Below are 16,301 nucleotides of genomic sequence, written 5' to 3' on the forward strand. Positions count from 1 at the left end.
GATCCCAGAGGATGGCTGTATTTAAATACGTCTCTCTCTGATTAGCATCTGTTTCCCCCACTTGAGCCTTAACTCCTTGAGGGTAAGAATAGGGCCAGCTTTTGCTAGTGCCTGACATAGAATATGTGCTTAAGTATTTGTGGAATGAGTAAATTCTTGAAGCAAAGTTTTCTTAAGAGTTGATAAAGTCCAACAGCTAGTTAGACAAAAGCTATGACAAACCTAGACAGCAAATTTAAAAGCAGAGACATTACTTTGCCAACAAAGGTCTGTCTGGTCAAAGCTATGATTTTTCCAGTAGTCATGTATGGATGTGAGAGTTGGACCATAAGAAAGGCTGAGTGCTGAAGAACTGATGCTTCTGAACTGTGGTGTTGGAGAAGACTCTTGAGAGTCCCTTGGATTGCAAGGGGATCAAACCAGTCAATCCTAAAGGAAATCAATTCTGAACATTCATTGGAAGGACTGATGCTGACACTCTAATACTTTGGTCACCTGATGTGAAGAGCTGACTCATTGGAAAAGACCCTGATGCTGGGAAAGATCGAAGGCAGAAGGGGATGACAGAGGATGAGATGGTTGGATGGCATCACCAACTCGATGGACATGAGTTTGAGCAAGCTCCAGCAGATGGTGAAGGACAGGGAAGCCTGGGCATGCTGCAGTCCAGGGGGTTGCAAAGAGTTGGACATGATTGAGCGACTAAATAACAACAATAGCTAGTTAATGTCTAGTTAACCATGTTTGTTCTCATGGTGACTCAGGATAGTAAAAAAGATGCTTGAAAGAAAACAAAAAACAAAAAACCCCCAAAACAGGTAGCAAAAAGACCAGGGTACAAAAGGGAGCAGAAGCCCTTTTGTCTTATGCGGCTAAGCTCCCCAAACCCTGTTTGTTTGAACTTGTACCCCTCGTGTGAATATGGTTTCCAGTTGGTTTAGTGATGCAAGTTTTGTAGTTTGTGGATTTTAATCCTAACATAGTAACATTAATACAGGAACTATGTGAGTTTAAGTCTTATTTCCGTTTTCTAGTTTTATACCTTTAGGATAATTACATAACTGCCTGATGTACATCACTGGTGACCTGTGAAGCTTATCTACCTCAACAATGGGCCCTAATACAGTGAGAATGTGCCTAAAATAGTGTCTGGCACATAGTAAATACTTAGTACATGTTAGCTGTTATCATTATTCTTCCTTTACTATTATATGTCATACCCAGCTTTAAGAGATTTACATGTGTTCTTTACATAATTAAATTATGAATTTTGGTAAAGTCTTAATGAAATTCATAACTTAATTCTTACAGATGTGGGAACTGAGGACTGCAGAATGGGAAGAATCCTGAGGCCATTTGGAGATGCCTCTCCCAGTGCTCCTTCAGAATGCTGTGTCCATCTATGCTAAGTCCTGCGTTAACTCTGCAGCGAGGCCCCCAGCCACACAGGTGAGGCTGAGGGAATTGACCCCTTACTTCATGGGTACAGAAATGCCTCGTTCCTCTGCCCAGTTTCTTCCAAGTTATTGCAGATCAACCCATCTGGGGCCATGAAGATGTCTCACTTCCTTTCTCTGAATTTACAAGCATTTCAAGGAGTCCAAATGAAGGCCAAACAGTGGGCAGGACATTGGAGGGGACCTCACTGGTTGGACTAGCATTGTTGATTGCTAAAACAAATACATCCTGTTGTCCCAGAGCATACAGGGAAGACTGTGGTTCATGTGGGCTGGAAAAGAATAGAAAAGGAGCAGCAAAGAAACACAGCTGCAAAGCCAATGCCTTGTGCTGACTGGTTTCCAGGAGTTATATATAGCTCCTGTGTGAGGCAGGCAGAGGGTTGTCGAGGTCACCTTGAAAGGCTTTTGTGTGTGATAATTACAGCTTATGGAGGAAACGGAATATCCTTTATGCTGAAGAGAATAGTACAGTTTGACTCCTTGGGAGAGAAACCCAGAAATCCTGAGGGAGGTGGAAAAGAAGAGTGGAGGATTTGGGATTTGGTAGGAGAACCGACTCTTTGGAAAAGACCCTGATGCTGGGAAAGACTGAAGGCGAGAGGAGAAGGGGACGACAGAGGATGAGATGGTTGGATGGCATCACTGATGTTTTGGACATGAGTTTTGAGTAGGCTCTGGGAGTTGGTGATGGGCAGGGAAGCCTGGCGTGCTACAGTCCATGGGGTTGCAAAGTCAGACATGGCTGAACGACTGAACTGAACTGAGGAGAGTATCTGGTTTGGGTTCTGACTCCTCCCACTTGCTAGTGTGGAATCGGGTAAATCAGCCCCTCAGAGCATCATCTTCCTCTTCTGGAAGAAGGGATTTAGAATCGTTGTGTGTGGGAATCCTTTGTGGGAGGCAAAATGGGCAATGGTGGGGTAAGGGTTTGTAAACTGTGGGAATTCTTACTGGGGATCCTCTGTAGCACAGTTCTGTGATGTACTCTTGTTTCGGGAAGGTAAACGGTCAGGGAGGTGGCAGGTCAGTGGGGAAGCAGGTTGTGGGGCTGTTTTGGGGTGACTCTGTTCTGGGAGGTGGGCCAGGATGACAAGCTCATGGAAGCCCTGTATGTTAATGGCCTTTTGAGCAGCAGCTCTGCCCATGTCTTGTCATCTACCAGGACAGCTCTCATTCTGAACACCTTGTTTCTCAGCCCTGGGTGGCCAGGGAGGTGGTAGTTCCTCCTCATCAAGACATTTCCAGACAAGAGTGGGGTGGGGCAAGGAAATAGTTTTTGGCAGTGGGGCTGGATTCTCCCAGAATTGTTCCTTTGTGTGCAGATTCCTCCCTGTTTGGCTCACAAAGGAAATGGTTCCAGGAGGAAGTGGAAAACTGTGACACACACATGCTCAGCCCTCACACACAAGATGGCAGCTGTTTCCGCTTGGTGGAAGTCCCTACCGTCTCCTTCACTGAATGGAGTGGCCTGGGATACCGGATGATAAAGGCAGGGAGTGTTTTTGAGCTCTTAAGTGATGTTCCAGATGTTATGCTAAGCATTTTGCATGGATTACCTCATTTAATTCTCATAATGGCCCTGTGAGGTAGTTACTGTTCTTACCCTCTGTTTTATACATAAACCAAGTGAGGCTCAGAGAGGCACAGCTGTTTGTTTAAAGGCGAGTTGGTGATGGGCAGGGAAGCCTGGTGTGCTGCAGGGGCAGAAAGAACCTAGACCTGAGTCTAGGGCCTAAACTTCTAACTGTTGCATCGTAATTCTTTCTGGCCACCTTCTTCTAAAAGAGGTTCCTCACCCGTGGTGGATTCATGTCAATGTATGGCAAAACCAATACAGAATTGTAAAGTAAAATAAAAAATAAATAAATTTTAAAAAATAAAAATTAAAAAAAAAATAAAAGAGGTTCCTTATCTCCAAAGCTTGGTAGAACCACCAGTGAGCCACTCCTGACCACTCCCCACTAGTGTCCCTTCATAGCATGGGTGCCTGGTCTGAGGCCTAGATGGAGCTGGGCTTACCATTCTGGGAAGTTTGAGGAACTGTCTCACCAATTGCCTGCAACAGACACTGAGGATGTCTGGCTAGGGGTTTGCGAATAATGCTGATAGTAACAGTCAACGATGACAGTGAACGTTTATTGAACACATTTTACAACGTGGGCCTAACACTTATATTTCTTTAATAAATTAGGACCTCAAGTGGACAAAAATTGGATTAATCCTAATCCTTGATTCATGAGATACTGTCATCATTGGTCCATGCATGCTTCATTTTTATTTATTTATGTAGTCAGTTGTTTTTGCTAATGTAGTAAGTGCCGACAAGTCCACCATTCAAAGCAGAATCCTGGATCTAGACAATATCATGCATCTAACTATGATCTCATGCTTCTGCTTACCCTCTCCCAGTCTGTCATCCTGAATGCTGTATTCATCACACCCTTATTTTCCCTTATAGATTGCAACTAGATTTACCCATAAAAATTTAAAAATTTTAGTTGTTATAAAAGCTGGGAAAAATATCAGTAACCTCAGGTATGCAGATGACACCACCCTTATGCCAGAAAGTGAAGAGGAACTAAAAAGCCTCTTGATGAAAGTCAAAGAGGAGAGTGAAAAAGTTAGCTTAAAGCTCAACATTCAGAAAATGAAGATCATGGCATCTGGTCCCATCACTTATGGGAAACAGTGGAAACAGTGTCAGATTTTATTTTCTTGGGCTCCAAAATCACTGCAGATAGTGATTGCAGCCATGAAATTAAAAGATGCTTACTCCTTGGAAGGAAAGTTATGACCAACCTAGATAGCATATTAAAAAGCAGAGATATTCCTTTGCCAACAAAGGTCCGTCTAGTCAAGGCTATGATTTTTCCAGTGGTCATGTATGGATGTGAGAGTTGGACTGTGAAGAAGGCTGAGCACCAAAGAATTGATGCTTTTGAACTGTGGTGTTGGAGAAGACTCTTGAGAGTCCCTTGGACTGCAAGGAGATCCAACCAGTCCATCCTAAAGGAGATCAGTCCTGGGTGTTCATTGGAAGGACTGATGTTGAAGCTGAAACTCCAATACTTTGGCCGCCTGATGTGAAGAGGTGACTCATTTGAAAAGACCCTGATGCTGGGAAAGATTGAGGGCAGGAGAAGGGGATGACAGAGGATAAGATGGTTGGATGGCATCACTGACTCAATGGACATGGGTTTGGGTAAACTCCAGGAGTTGGTGATGGACAGGATGGACAGGGAGGCCTGGCGTGCTGAGATTCATGGGGTTGCAAAGAGTCAGACACGACTGAGTGACTGAACTGAACTGAAACTTTATTAAAAGGGCATAATGTTATTGGTAATTTTTTGTGACTCTTTTCTTACTGTGATACTGCTAAAGGTTTATCCATATCGTTGCCTGTCATTGTGTTCATTTATTGTGCTGTATGATACTCCATTGTGAGAATATTCTCCATGGCTAACACTCTGTGCCTATTATGTTTATTTCATCTTTGCAGCAACTGCATATGGTAGGGGCTCTTCTTATCTCAGTTTTACTGACAAGAAACTGAGGCCTAGAGAGGCTGAAGAGCTTGCTGGAGGTCATAGGTGCCAGGTTCACATCTTTCTGGCCCTCACTGTTCGTTGTGTTTTGGTGTAGAGGGGAAAACACAGGAGCTGGAGCCAAAAACCTAGGGCTCAGGCTCCATACTTACTGGCTGTGTGGGCTCAGGCAAGTTGCCTCTATTTCCTCAGCATTAAAGTGGAGGGATGGTAACTGCTCTGTCTACCTCTCAGGCCTGTTGTGAGACTCAAACCTGATAGTATCTGTGAAAAGTGATAGTAAACAGTCTGTAAATGGAAGTTTTTATAAATTGGTATGTTGTGATTAAGGATCACACGTGTGTCATCTGCTCCCCCTTTTGCTCAATCAGACAACAGAACGTGTGTAGGATTTAAGAGATGAGCATCCCTATTCAGAAAAGCAAGGGTTAGGTTGACCATAGAAACCCATAGAAACCTCAGCCCATAGAAACCTTTGTATGATTAAAGAATTATAAAATTATCAATAGAGGCCTCAGGCTGCACTGATGGGAACAGTGTATTTATCTTTGTTCTGTTCGGTAGAGTTTAAAAACTTTTTTTTTTTTGTTTTTTTACTATTTATTACCTATTTTCAATATCTGAGACCCCACCCCACTACTGTTTGCTTGTGGTGTTTCCTTTGCATGTCTTGTTCTCCAGTTACTATACGACCCTGGGCAGGTTACTTCACTTTTCTGAGTCTCCACATCTGAATAATGGGGATAATAATAATAACTACACCTTACAGGGCTGTCATGAGGGTCCAGCGAGGTGTTATATGAACTGCTTAGAACAGTTCCTGACACATACAAAATTGACTAATGTCATTATTTAAACTCTGCCCTATTCCCTAGATGGTGCCCATTTATTCTTTGAGAATTAGTTTAGAGGCCACTTCCTCCAGGAGGCCTGTCCTGCTCTTCTGGACAGGTGAGGTTACCTGTTAAGAGCCTCCAGGGCAGACAGTTTGTTCAATGACCTCCATTAAAGTGTGAACTGTGAGAGTAGAGATGATGCCTGATTAATATCTGCTGCTGCTGCCTGGTGCCCAGTACCGTAATGGGCACAAAGCAGATGCACTGCAGAGAGATGAACTAACAGCCCAGAATTCAGAGGAACAACCACAGTCAGGGAGAGGGCTGCTAATTCTGCCTGTGACAGCCGTCTCCAGGAGCAGAAGGGCTTACGGGGATGGGGGAAGAGGCAAGAAGAGGCAGATGTGTTCTCTGGGGCTCTGGAGGACAGTCCAGACCAGCGGTGGCAACTCCAAGACCATATTATTAGGTCCACTGTATGTAGGAACTTTCTAGAAATTTGAACTAAGAAGAGAGCCAGCTATCCCTTCCGAGAGTGGCTGAGTCTTGGTGGACTGCCTCTTGGCAGGAAGGTGGGGGTGAGTTAGTATAGTGGGTAATTGTGACACTGGGTGATTGTGGTGAGAAGCACACAGAATCATACCTGGGATTTGTCCTTCCTAGCCCAGTGACCCCAAGCAGGTGACATCAGTTTTCTCATCTGTGAGGCAGAGGTAGTAAGACCACTCATGTCAGAAGGTTGTGGTGAGCAGAAAGGGAGATAACGTAGAAAAAGTGTTAAGGTTTGTGCCAAGCACATATGAGACCTCCTGCAAAGGTTGGTTGTTACTGTTAATGTTGTTCATGTTGTTAGTAATCACAGGGGATTCAGGTATCTCCCAGAGTTTAGTCTAGACATTCTAGGTGGGGAGGCTAAAGGTTATGCTCAGAATGGCCACCCTGCCCGCTGCCCAGGTGGTAAGTCCATCCTCTTCCCTCTCTTCCTTCCTTCCTCCCTTCCCCTTGCTTGCAAAAGCCTTCCAGTGCTAACCCTGGATTATGTTCTGGGCCAGGCCCCTGTGAGTACAGCCCACAGGGAGCCGAGCCACCCCCGAGAGCCTTTGGGAGATGCCTAGAGTGATTTCCTGCCTGCAGAGCTGGGGGTGAGATTGAGAAAATGATGGTTAAAGGTCTCGGGAATGACTGTCTTGAGTCTTGAAGAGCCCTGGACAGATGTCTCCTCTGCTCTCCCATGAGATCAACAATTCTACATGCTCTCTTTGAAAATAGACAGAGTATGAAGCTTTATGTTTTTCTGTTCTTAAACAGGAAGGTGAGGTATTCTTACGAAGTTTGCTGCTCATATGCAGTATTTGCTGCAGTTCCTAACTGGTCTCCTTTCTCTAATCTCTCCCTTTCTAATGTGAGCTTTAATTTTCCCCAAGTGGCAACACAAAGCATAACCCCCTCCTGCTCACACCTCTTCAGAGCTCCCCAGGGCCCAGACACCAGTTTCCTTTGTGACTCAGATGATGAAAGAGCTTCATATGCTCCCTATACTCCCTGTGATTTCTTCCCTCTGTAATTCCATCCCTTTCCAGGATGGGCAGGCAAGAAGTGAGAGGAATCCATCCTGATTTTTAAAGAAAGGAGATCATTTAAAGAAAGGAGATCATTTATAGAAGTGTTGTTTAAACACTGGCTTTTTTTTTTTAATTGTGTGCTTCCTGCATGCTGATTGTTTTTCTTGCAGAAATCCAGTTGTCCCATAGTCAGACAGGAGATTGTTATCTCCATTTTTAGCTGAAGAAACTGAGACCCGGTATTAAATAGAAGGAGCAGAGGGGACTCAGACCCCGGCAACCTGACACCGCAGCCAGTGCACTCAGCTCCCACAGTGTGCTGCCTCTATTATTAGTTACCAGTCATACCCGCAGTCGTGGACCTGGAGGATAAGGCTCTACCCGAGGCTCCACTTCACCTCTGCCTGCTTCTCCGGGCTGTAGGCACACTGCCCAACTTGTGCTCTGGGCATGGCTTCTGTGCCTCTCCCCTTTTTACTCGCCATTGTCTCTACTTAGAATGCTGATCCCCCAGTGTTTCTGAGGTTCCTGGCTAAAAAGTGTCCCTTGAGTCTTCTGAGCTTTTATGTGTTCTCTTTGATGGACACTAACCAGATATGACTTCATGTCACAGGCATTGGTGACAGAGTCTTAGTTTTTCTGCCTCACTAGGAGGTTTGGGGTGTAGGAACCCTATGCTTCCCCCTTTTACCCCTTAGAGCTACAGCTGGTTGCTGGCTGGAGGTGAGGAAATGCGATCGGTCCCTCTGGCTTCCCAGCACACCCCTAGATCAGTTTTCTTTTTGCTTCAAGTAAAGCTTAAAAAAAAAAAAATCCCACTTGGTTTCATATCGGCTGGATCTACCCTTTGCAAACTCTTCAACAAGAATGGGCAGGAAGAATAAATATTTATTCTACAAATGAGTAAATCTGATTCCATCTTCAAAAGAAAGCCTTAGTATAAATTATCATAATTTCTCCATTCTAAGATTTCACTGATTTAAAGATATTTTATCTATTAAATAATAGCTTTTTGAAAAAAGAAAACAGAAAAAAATGAACAAATTGATGTAGCAAATTTACGATGTTCTTTCAAAGGTATGTTTGGTATCAGTGAAATATTTTTAAGAATATGGTACAATTCAATTTTGATTTTTTTCTTTTGACCCTGGTGGTCTCAGAAAAAAGTTGTCTAAGTCTTGACTAGATCACCATGAAGCATGGGCAGGTGTCAGTGATGTCCCAGCCCTGAACCCCTGGGGTTGCTGGGTCAGCAAGGGCATGTAAGGCCAGTCATGTACCAGTGGCAGCCCTGAGGACCCCAAGACCCGTGGACAGGCTTTCTCCCCAGCAGAACTCTGTGCTCCACTGACATCTCTTGACCATGTCAGTGGTTCTGGGGAAAGCTGACTGGGAGTCCATCATGTGATCTTAGGCACAACACCACCCCTTGAGCTTCGGTTTCCCCGGCTGAAAAGTGAGAGGCATACGATTAGACAGGTGGTTTTCAAATGTTCTGAAGATGGAGCTCTGGGGTCTGGGAGACTTTTCTGGGGGCTGCCTTGGGAGTAGGAAGATGGAGTGGACTGTACTCAGTATTTTCATTCCCACTTCCCCCAGAGCAACTCTTTGTTTAAGATTTTATTTGCAGAAGGGTTCTGAGGCTAAATGTAGTTTGAAAAACACTGGTAAATGGCATTCTGGGGCCTTTCCAAATATTAGTCTTGAGTACATACTCTTGAATGATCTGAGGACAGGGCTTCATTCCTCAGCCTGGACACACCCTCAGAATCTTTCTCACCACAGTACTCCAGGCAGACACTCCCAAACTCTACAGATTAATTCAGGGGTTGGCAAACTTTTGTGTAAAAGACCAGATAGTACATGTTTTAGGCTTTTCAGGCCACATGTGGGCCTCTGTTGCAGCTACTCAACTCTGCTCTTTTGGCAAAAAAGCAGCCATAGACAAAACATAGTGAATGGACATGGCTGTGGGCCAGTACAGCTTTATTTACAAAAAGATGTGGGGGTCTGGATTTGGTCTGACAACCAAGGTGTACTGCTACCCATGCCGTAATAACACTTCGACCTGACAGGTGAAGAAACTGAAGCCCAAGGAGGAGATTCAAGTAACTGGATTTGGCCGGGATCCCTGTACCTCGGTCAGCGAACATGCTTTCCCCATTCCACACTGCTCACTTAGCCATACCCCTTACCCTGATTTGGATTGTGGACATCTGAGATTGCACGATTGAGGGAATGGTGCCCAGAAAAGACACGTGCCCCACTTATCCCCTCTCAGGAGATGCGTTTTCCCCTAGGTTCTTAGACGGCTATAAAAAGCCCCTGAGCTTGCCTCCTGTGGGACGTTCTGTCAGTAAATTCCCCAGAGCTGGAATGACTGCAATGTGGTGCCACATTCTGCCCCCTCTGCAGCCTGACAGCTGTGCAGGGAGAAGAATCAGGGCTGAAAGGCTCTGCGCCTCCACCCCCACTTGGGGTGTGGCTGGGATTCCCCGAATGGAATTTTAGGTGGAGGACAAAACCCTGCCTGGGCCCTCCTGGGGCAGGATCTTTGCCAGTTCCAGGAGGATGAATGTTTCTTGAATTCTAAACGCCAGAACTACAAGGGCCATAGTGGGAGGAGTGTGAAGGGTAAGAAATAATGTCTCACATCAGCTGCTTGGCCGTACCATTCACTGATGGAAGCTGTCCCTCCTGGAACTGTTTAGATTCCCTTTCCCTCCCCTGCTTCCCACCTTGAAATCTTCACCTATTAAGTCTTTGTAGACCTGGGAATGCCTCTCTCCAATGGACAAGCAGTGGAGAGCGATGGTAAAAAACTTAGGTTTGGAGGTGGGCAGGGCTGGGTATATAAATTGTCTAGGCCTTAATCTTTTCATCTGTAAAATTAGGATATTAAAAAAAAATACTTGTACAACACATTTTAAAGTAGGTACTGAAAGTAAATTACAGTAAATAAAATGCAACAGATGGCAAAGTCATGATGAACATTCCCATCGAATTCTGTTGGGAGGTGTGGTGGTGAAACTGCAGGGCTCAGGGAAGATAAATATCACAAATATATCAAAAACTTCAAATTATTGTGCATTCACACACTGACATGGGCCACAAACATGCTTTCACAGGGACTGTACTTATCAGTCTACCACAGAACCAGATTTTGCCATAAACTACAAAATTCTTAACACAAAGTTATATTTACATCTTTCTAATTCATATACATGCCCTAGCTGTGATTTTAAAAAATAGAAACTACACATTGTACAGATACTCTCCCCTCACAACTGCTGGCAACATTTTTGGATGGAATTTCTCCCTCAATAAAATTAATGGCATATTTTATACACGTGAAAGTCAAACTGCATCAGCTTCATGGTTGTTGAGAGGACTAAATGGCTCAATGTGCATATGTAAACTGCCTGACTCATGGTGAGTGCTCAGTTGGCAATTATTATTAAACATCTGTTATATGCTAGACCCTGGAAATAAGATGTAGAGACAGTCTCACAGCACAGGCTTCATATATAAACAGAGGAGGCATTTAAGTTAGTACAATACAATATTCTAAGAACTGAAACTGAGGAGGGTGGTGGTAACCCAAAGTCAGAGGGAAGGTCCAGGGAGGATGTGGCAGATCTTTTCCATGGAGGTGATGCTCAGCGCTCTCTTTCAGGGAGACGGAAAAGCAGAGGCATCGTTTTAACCTCAGTTTTTGCGTCTAACTGGGAGAATGTCTCACCTGACCACTTCACAAGGCTTTTACCAGAGTTAAGTCATTGAAGAGAATCTCAAGGCTGAAAGGGTCCCAGTGAAAGGATTTTAGTGGTCAATTCTCTGTTTGAATATCCCTGCTGTTACACAGGTTCCTTCTGGCCCAGAGTGACCCCGCTGTGGGTGACTGCTGAGTGAGAACCTGCATGACTGCCAGAGTTGCCCAAGCTCTAAAGGAAGCACTCTATGATTAACAACCCTGACACTATGTGGGAATGGACACAATTAGTGAAGGTGAAAAGGCTTCTAGAAGTTAAAAACTTTATAAAAATGTATGTACCTATGTTGCAGAAGTGAGTGGCTGAGCCATTCGCTAGGACATGGTATTTCTGCTTCTATGTCCAAATCCACTTCTCTACTGGCACTGTGTGTTTGGCACATTTATTGGAGGTTTGTCCTCTCAGGCTAGAGTACCTATACCCTGGGAGTCCATGGTGGAGGGCAGGGTGGGGTTAGGGAAGAAACCTTGAGAAAAACATGGTGTGTCTCTGCAAGTCCACTGCACAAAGATTTTTTGGTGGGGGGTGTTTGTTCAGGTATGTTATGGATGATATTAGAAATTTGTTTGACTTTAGATAAAATGAGACACATCAAGCTTTCAGAACCCACTTTGGGTAACAGACCAAACCCTAGAATTTCACTTCGTTGAAAAGTGTGAAAGGCGGTGCTGGAGCAAGTAATCAAGGGAGGTGTTTGAGCAAGGTCAAGGATCCTGATAAGCCTGTGCACGAAAACAGCAAGCACGTCAGATTCACCTGCAAGCTTTGCAAAAAGTACACGTACCCAAACCTCATTCCAGACCCCCAGACCTCTGGGGGTATATTTTCAGTAGGATCCCTGGAAGATGACGATTCTTCCAGCTGGATTCAAGAACCACTGCTTTAGACAAATAGAGAATAGGTCTTACGGGAGGCTGGAGAGATGAGAGGAGAAACAGGAAGCTCTTACAGGAGATGACAGGATATTGGAGAAGAAGCCACCCAAGATACATTTTTCATTAACAGTTAACAGAATTGAGGGTCTGACTGCAGAAAGGGTAAAAGCAAAGGAAATGATGAATAGTGACAAAGTCTATGTTTCTGTCCCTAAAATAAGAATCACTGAAATGGAAAATCCTGGAGCTGAAAGTGGCCTTACCCAGCTCTACTCTGTGATCTTTGTATTTTTTCTTTTTATTTATTCATCATCTCAGCAGACATTTTTTTGCACATATGCTACATGCAAAGCATTACGTTAGATGCTGGAAAAGAATCGTGAACAAGGTAAGAAGGACCCTGCCCTCACAGAGCTCACATTAACAGCTAATTAATTCCTATAATTAATCATTACTGTGAAGATGGCAAAGACCTTGCAAAGATGGGCACAATAAAAGACAGAAATGGTATGGACCTAACAGAAGCAGAAGGTATTAAGAAGAGGTGGCAAGAATACACAGAAGAACTATGCAAAAAAGATCTTCATGACCTAAATAACCACGATGATGTGATCACTCACCTAGACATCCTAGAATGTGAAGTCAAGTGGGCCTTAGGAAGCATCACTATGAACAAAGCTGGTGGGGGTGACGGAATTCCAGTTGAGCTGTTTCAAATCCTAAAAGATGATGCTGTGAAAGTGCTGCACTCAACATGCCAGCAAATTTGGAAATCTCAGCAGTAGTCACAGGACTGGAAAAGGTCAGTTTTCATTCCAGTCCCAAAGAAAGGCAATGCCAAAGAATGCTCAAACTACCCCACAATTGCACTCATCTCACACGCTTGCACAGTAATGCTCAAAATTCTCCAAGCCAGCCTTCAATAGTACATGAATGGTAAGCTTCCAGATGTTCAAGCTGGATTTAGAAAAAGCAGAGGAACCAGAGATCAAATTGCCAACATCCATTGGATCATTGAAAAAGCAAGAGAGTTCCAGAAAAACATCTACTTTTGCTTTATTGACTATGCCAAAGCCTTTGACTGTGTGGATCACAACAGACTGTGGAAAACTCTTAAAGAGATGGGAATACCAGACCACCTTACCTGCCTCCTGAGAAATTTGTATACAGGCCAAGAAGCAACAGTTAGAACTGGACAGGGTTCTAACAGACTGGTTCCAAATAGGGAAAGGAGTATGTCAAGGCTATATATTGTCACCCTATTTATTTAACTTATATGCAGAATACATCATGTGAAATGCTGGGCTGGATGAAGCACAAGCTGGAATCAAGATTGCTGGGAGAAATATCAATAACGTCAGATATGCAGATGACACCACACCTATGGCAGAAAGCGAAGAACTAAAGAGCCTCTTCATTTAAGTGAAAGAGGAGTTTAAAAGTAGGCTAAAAACTCAACATTAGAAAACTAAGATCATGGTATCTGGTCCCATCACTTCATGGCAAATAGATGGGGAAATAATGAAAACAGTGAGAGACTTTATCTTCTTGGGCTCCAAAATCACTGCAGATGGTGACTGCAGCCATGAAATTAAAAGATGCTTGCTCCTTGGAAGAAAAGCTATGTCCAACCTAGACAGCATATTAAAAAGTAGAGACATTACTCTGCTAACAAAGGTCCGTCTAGTCAAAGCTATGGTTTTTCCAGTAGTCATGTATGGATGGATGTGAGAGTTGGACTATAAAGAAAGCTGAGTGCCAAAGAGTTGACGCTTTTGAACTGTGTTGTTGGAGAAGACTCTTCAGAGTCCCTTGGACTGTAAGGAGATCCAACCAGTCAATCCTAAAGGAAATCAGTCCTGAATATTCATTGGAAGGACTGATGCTGAAGCTAAAACTCTAGTACTTCAGCTACCTGATGCAAAGAACTGACTCATTTGAAAAGACCCTGATGCTGGGAAAGATTGAAGGTGGGAGGAGAAGGGGACAACAGGGGATGAGATGGTTGGATGGCATTACCGACTCAATGGACATGAGTTTGAGTAGACTCCGGAAGTTGGTGATGGACAGGGAAGCCTGGCATGCTGCAGTCCATGGGGTCACAAATAGACACTTCTGAGCAATTGAATTGAACTGTGAAGATGGTAACCAGTGAAAAGTAGAGTGCTAGGGTTATGTAATGGGGGATGTAGTGTAGGAGACAGGGAAAGATTGTTTTGAGGAAGTAATATTTGAGCAGATTGCTAGGGATGAGAAGGAAGGAGTTAACTAGGTAAAGGTACAAAGGCCATTGTGAAGAGAGTCCCTAATAAGACAGGGGCAGGAGCCCAAAGGGAGCTGGTAAAGAGCAGGGCGGTCCTTGAGGCCACACCATGATTGTATTTTAAGAACAGTGAGAAACCACTAAGCAGTTTAAGCACAATCAGATCTATAGTTTTAAATAACTCTCTCTAATTGTATCAGGCCCTCTTCCCATAGTCTCTCCACAAGCATAGATAATTCATAAGTCCCATTAAAAGCTATGATAGATACACATTTGAATAAAAGAGGAATAAAAAGTAAAGTATATACTTCTATAAGTTCTGTTCTCTATAGTTTTCAAAAGGGCCATGCCTATGGAAACCTCTTGAGTGACAGTTGTTGTAATTTATCTACTACTGTGGTCCCCATAGGACTCCCCGGTCTGTGTCCTCTCAGCCTCTGCTTTATTATGTCTCTGGGCACCTCTTACTCTGAAACTGAATAGCTCTTTTCATTTGTTTGCTTCTTCCAGATTGTGCCCCAGTTAGTCTCTGTTTACCCTCTTGTATAGCCTTCTGAAGAGTCTTTCTAATACCCTTCTACAGGATAGCTAGTTTGAGAAATGATCCCATATCCCCCCTCCCTTCAAATTTAGTTTTATTCACAAACAGCCCCATTTCCTTCAATAGCTCTTCACATTGTTGTGTTGTTAATAGAAAAAAGAGAAACAGGAAGGGTGATTTGATTTGGTGGTGAATAAGATGAGTTCACAATTGGGTCACTTGGAGGATGAGTTGACTTCCAAATGGAAATATACCAAAAGCAGGAGCCAGTGCAGGAGTGGAGCTCGACTCATGGCTGAAGACAGACACTGAGAGCAGCCCTCAAAAGAGGCTTGGTTGTCTGCAGCAGTAATGTAAAGATGAGGTAAGAGTCATCATGCAAGAAAAATTGAGCTAGAGAAATAGATGGGCTTCCCTCGTGGCTCAGCAGTAAAGAATCCACCTCGAATGCAGGAGACGCGGGGAACGTGGATTTGATCCTTGGACTGGGAAGATCCCCTGTAGGAGGGAATGGCAATCCACTCCAGTATTCTTGCCTGGAGAATCTCCATGGATAGAGGAGCCTGGCAGGCCACAGTTCATTGGGTCACAAAGAGTCAGACACGACTGAAGTGACTGAGTATGCATGCAGGCACCTATCATGGGCCAGGCACTGGTCGCTGGGCAAATATTACCACATTGCAGTTTCCTAATCCTGGGTGTCATTCTTCCTGCTTTGCAGACTAGAGGGACAAGACTTAGCTGGGTCACTTGCTTTAGAGCAAGAGAAGCCCTAAGGCTATGAGCACCTGTAACAGTGGGATTGGAGGCCAGGCAGGAGTGGGGTGGGGAAGGAGAGGCAGAAAAGGCTTCTGGCAGATGGATGGAGCAGTGGTTATTTAACCTAGGTTTATCTGATTCCAAAATCCATGCTTTCTCCATCTTTGCAAATAGGAGAATCCATTTAGAAAAGAGCTACAGAGAAGCCCAGGAGATGGGAATGAGAAGAGGTAAAAAATTAGACAAAATAGAAGCTGCTGTGACTCTTAGGAGTGGTAGGAGTGGGCTTTCGTCAGAAGGTGTGATTGGAAGTAAGACTGCAAGGAGGGAGAGAAGTGTATGGGGAGAAACAGGAGACTGTGGGCAGTGGGGTTTTATTTTTCTGTTCAACTGCAAGGGTATTTTTTAGAAGGGTAAGATGGGTATGAGGAGCTAATGGTATCCCCAAACAGTTATTTTTCTGAACCTAAGATCAGAATGAAATAATGATAAGCTCTTGGCAGAGATTGGACAGGGAGGGCTTACTTGGCAGGGTACTCACTCATGTGAGCAGTAGAGTTTGGAACTGATATTTGAGGGAGAGGCAGAAAAAACTCTTGAGTGGGACAAGGAAATGGAAGTGGTACCCAGTGACCAACAAAACCCTCTACAGAGAAGAGGGTAAGGTTAAATCCTATGCATACACCC

The 16,301-nt window shown here is 44.1% G+C and overlaps 1 protein-coding gene and 1 long non-coding RNA gene across 2 annotated transcripts in view; one reads left to right on the top strand and one right to left on the bottom strand.

Moving 5' to 3' along the window:
* The window catches only part of LOC120863434, a 70,591-nt gene that overhangs the window by 51,907 nt on the left and 2,383 nt on the right, over positions 1-16,301 (top strand). Inside the window, exon 3 of the long non-coding RNA XR_005720996.1 lies at positions 1,312-1,449. This is a non-coding gene — a long non-coding RNA (uncharacterized LOC120863434). The remainder of the gene's footprint in view (positions 1-1,311; positions 1,450-16,301) is intronic.
* AFAP1L1 (actin filament associated protein 1 like 1) overlaps positions 1-16,301 on the bottom strand; it is a 70,919-nt gene that overhangs the window by 49,010 nt on the left and 5,608 nt on the right. The gene's annotated exons all lie outside the window — the stretch shown is intronic.

The sequence above is a fragment of the Oryx dammah genome, unplaced genomic scaffold (assembly GCF_014754425.2).
Source record: "Oryx dammah isolate SB20612 unplaced genomic scaffold, SCBI_Odam_1.1 HiC_scaffold_5, whole genome shotgun sequence".
NCBI lineage: Eukaryota > Metazoa > Chordata > Mammalia > Artiodactyla > Bovidae > Oryx > Oryx dammah.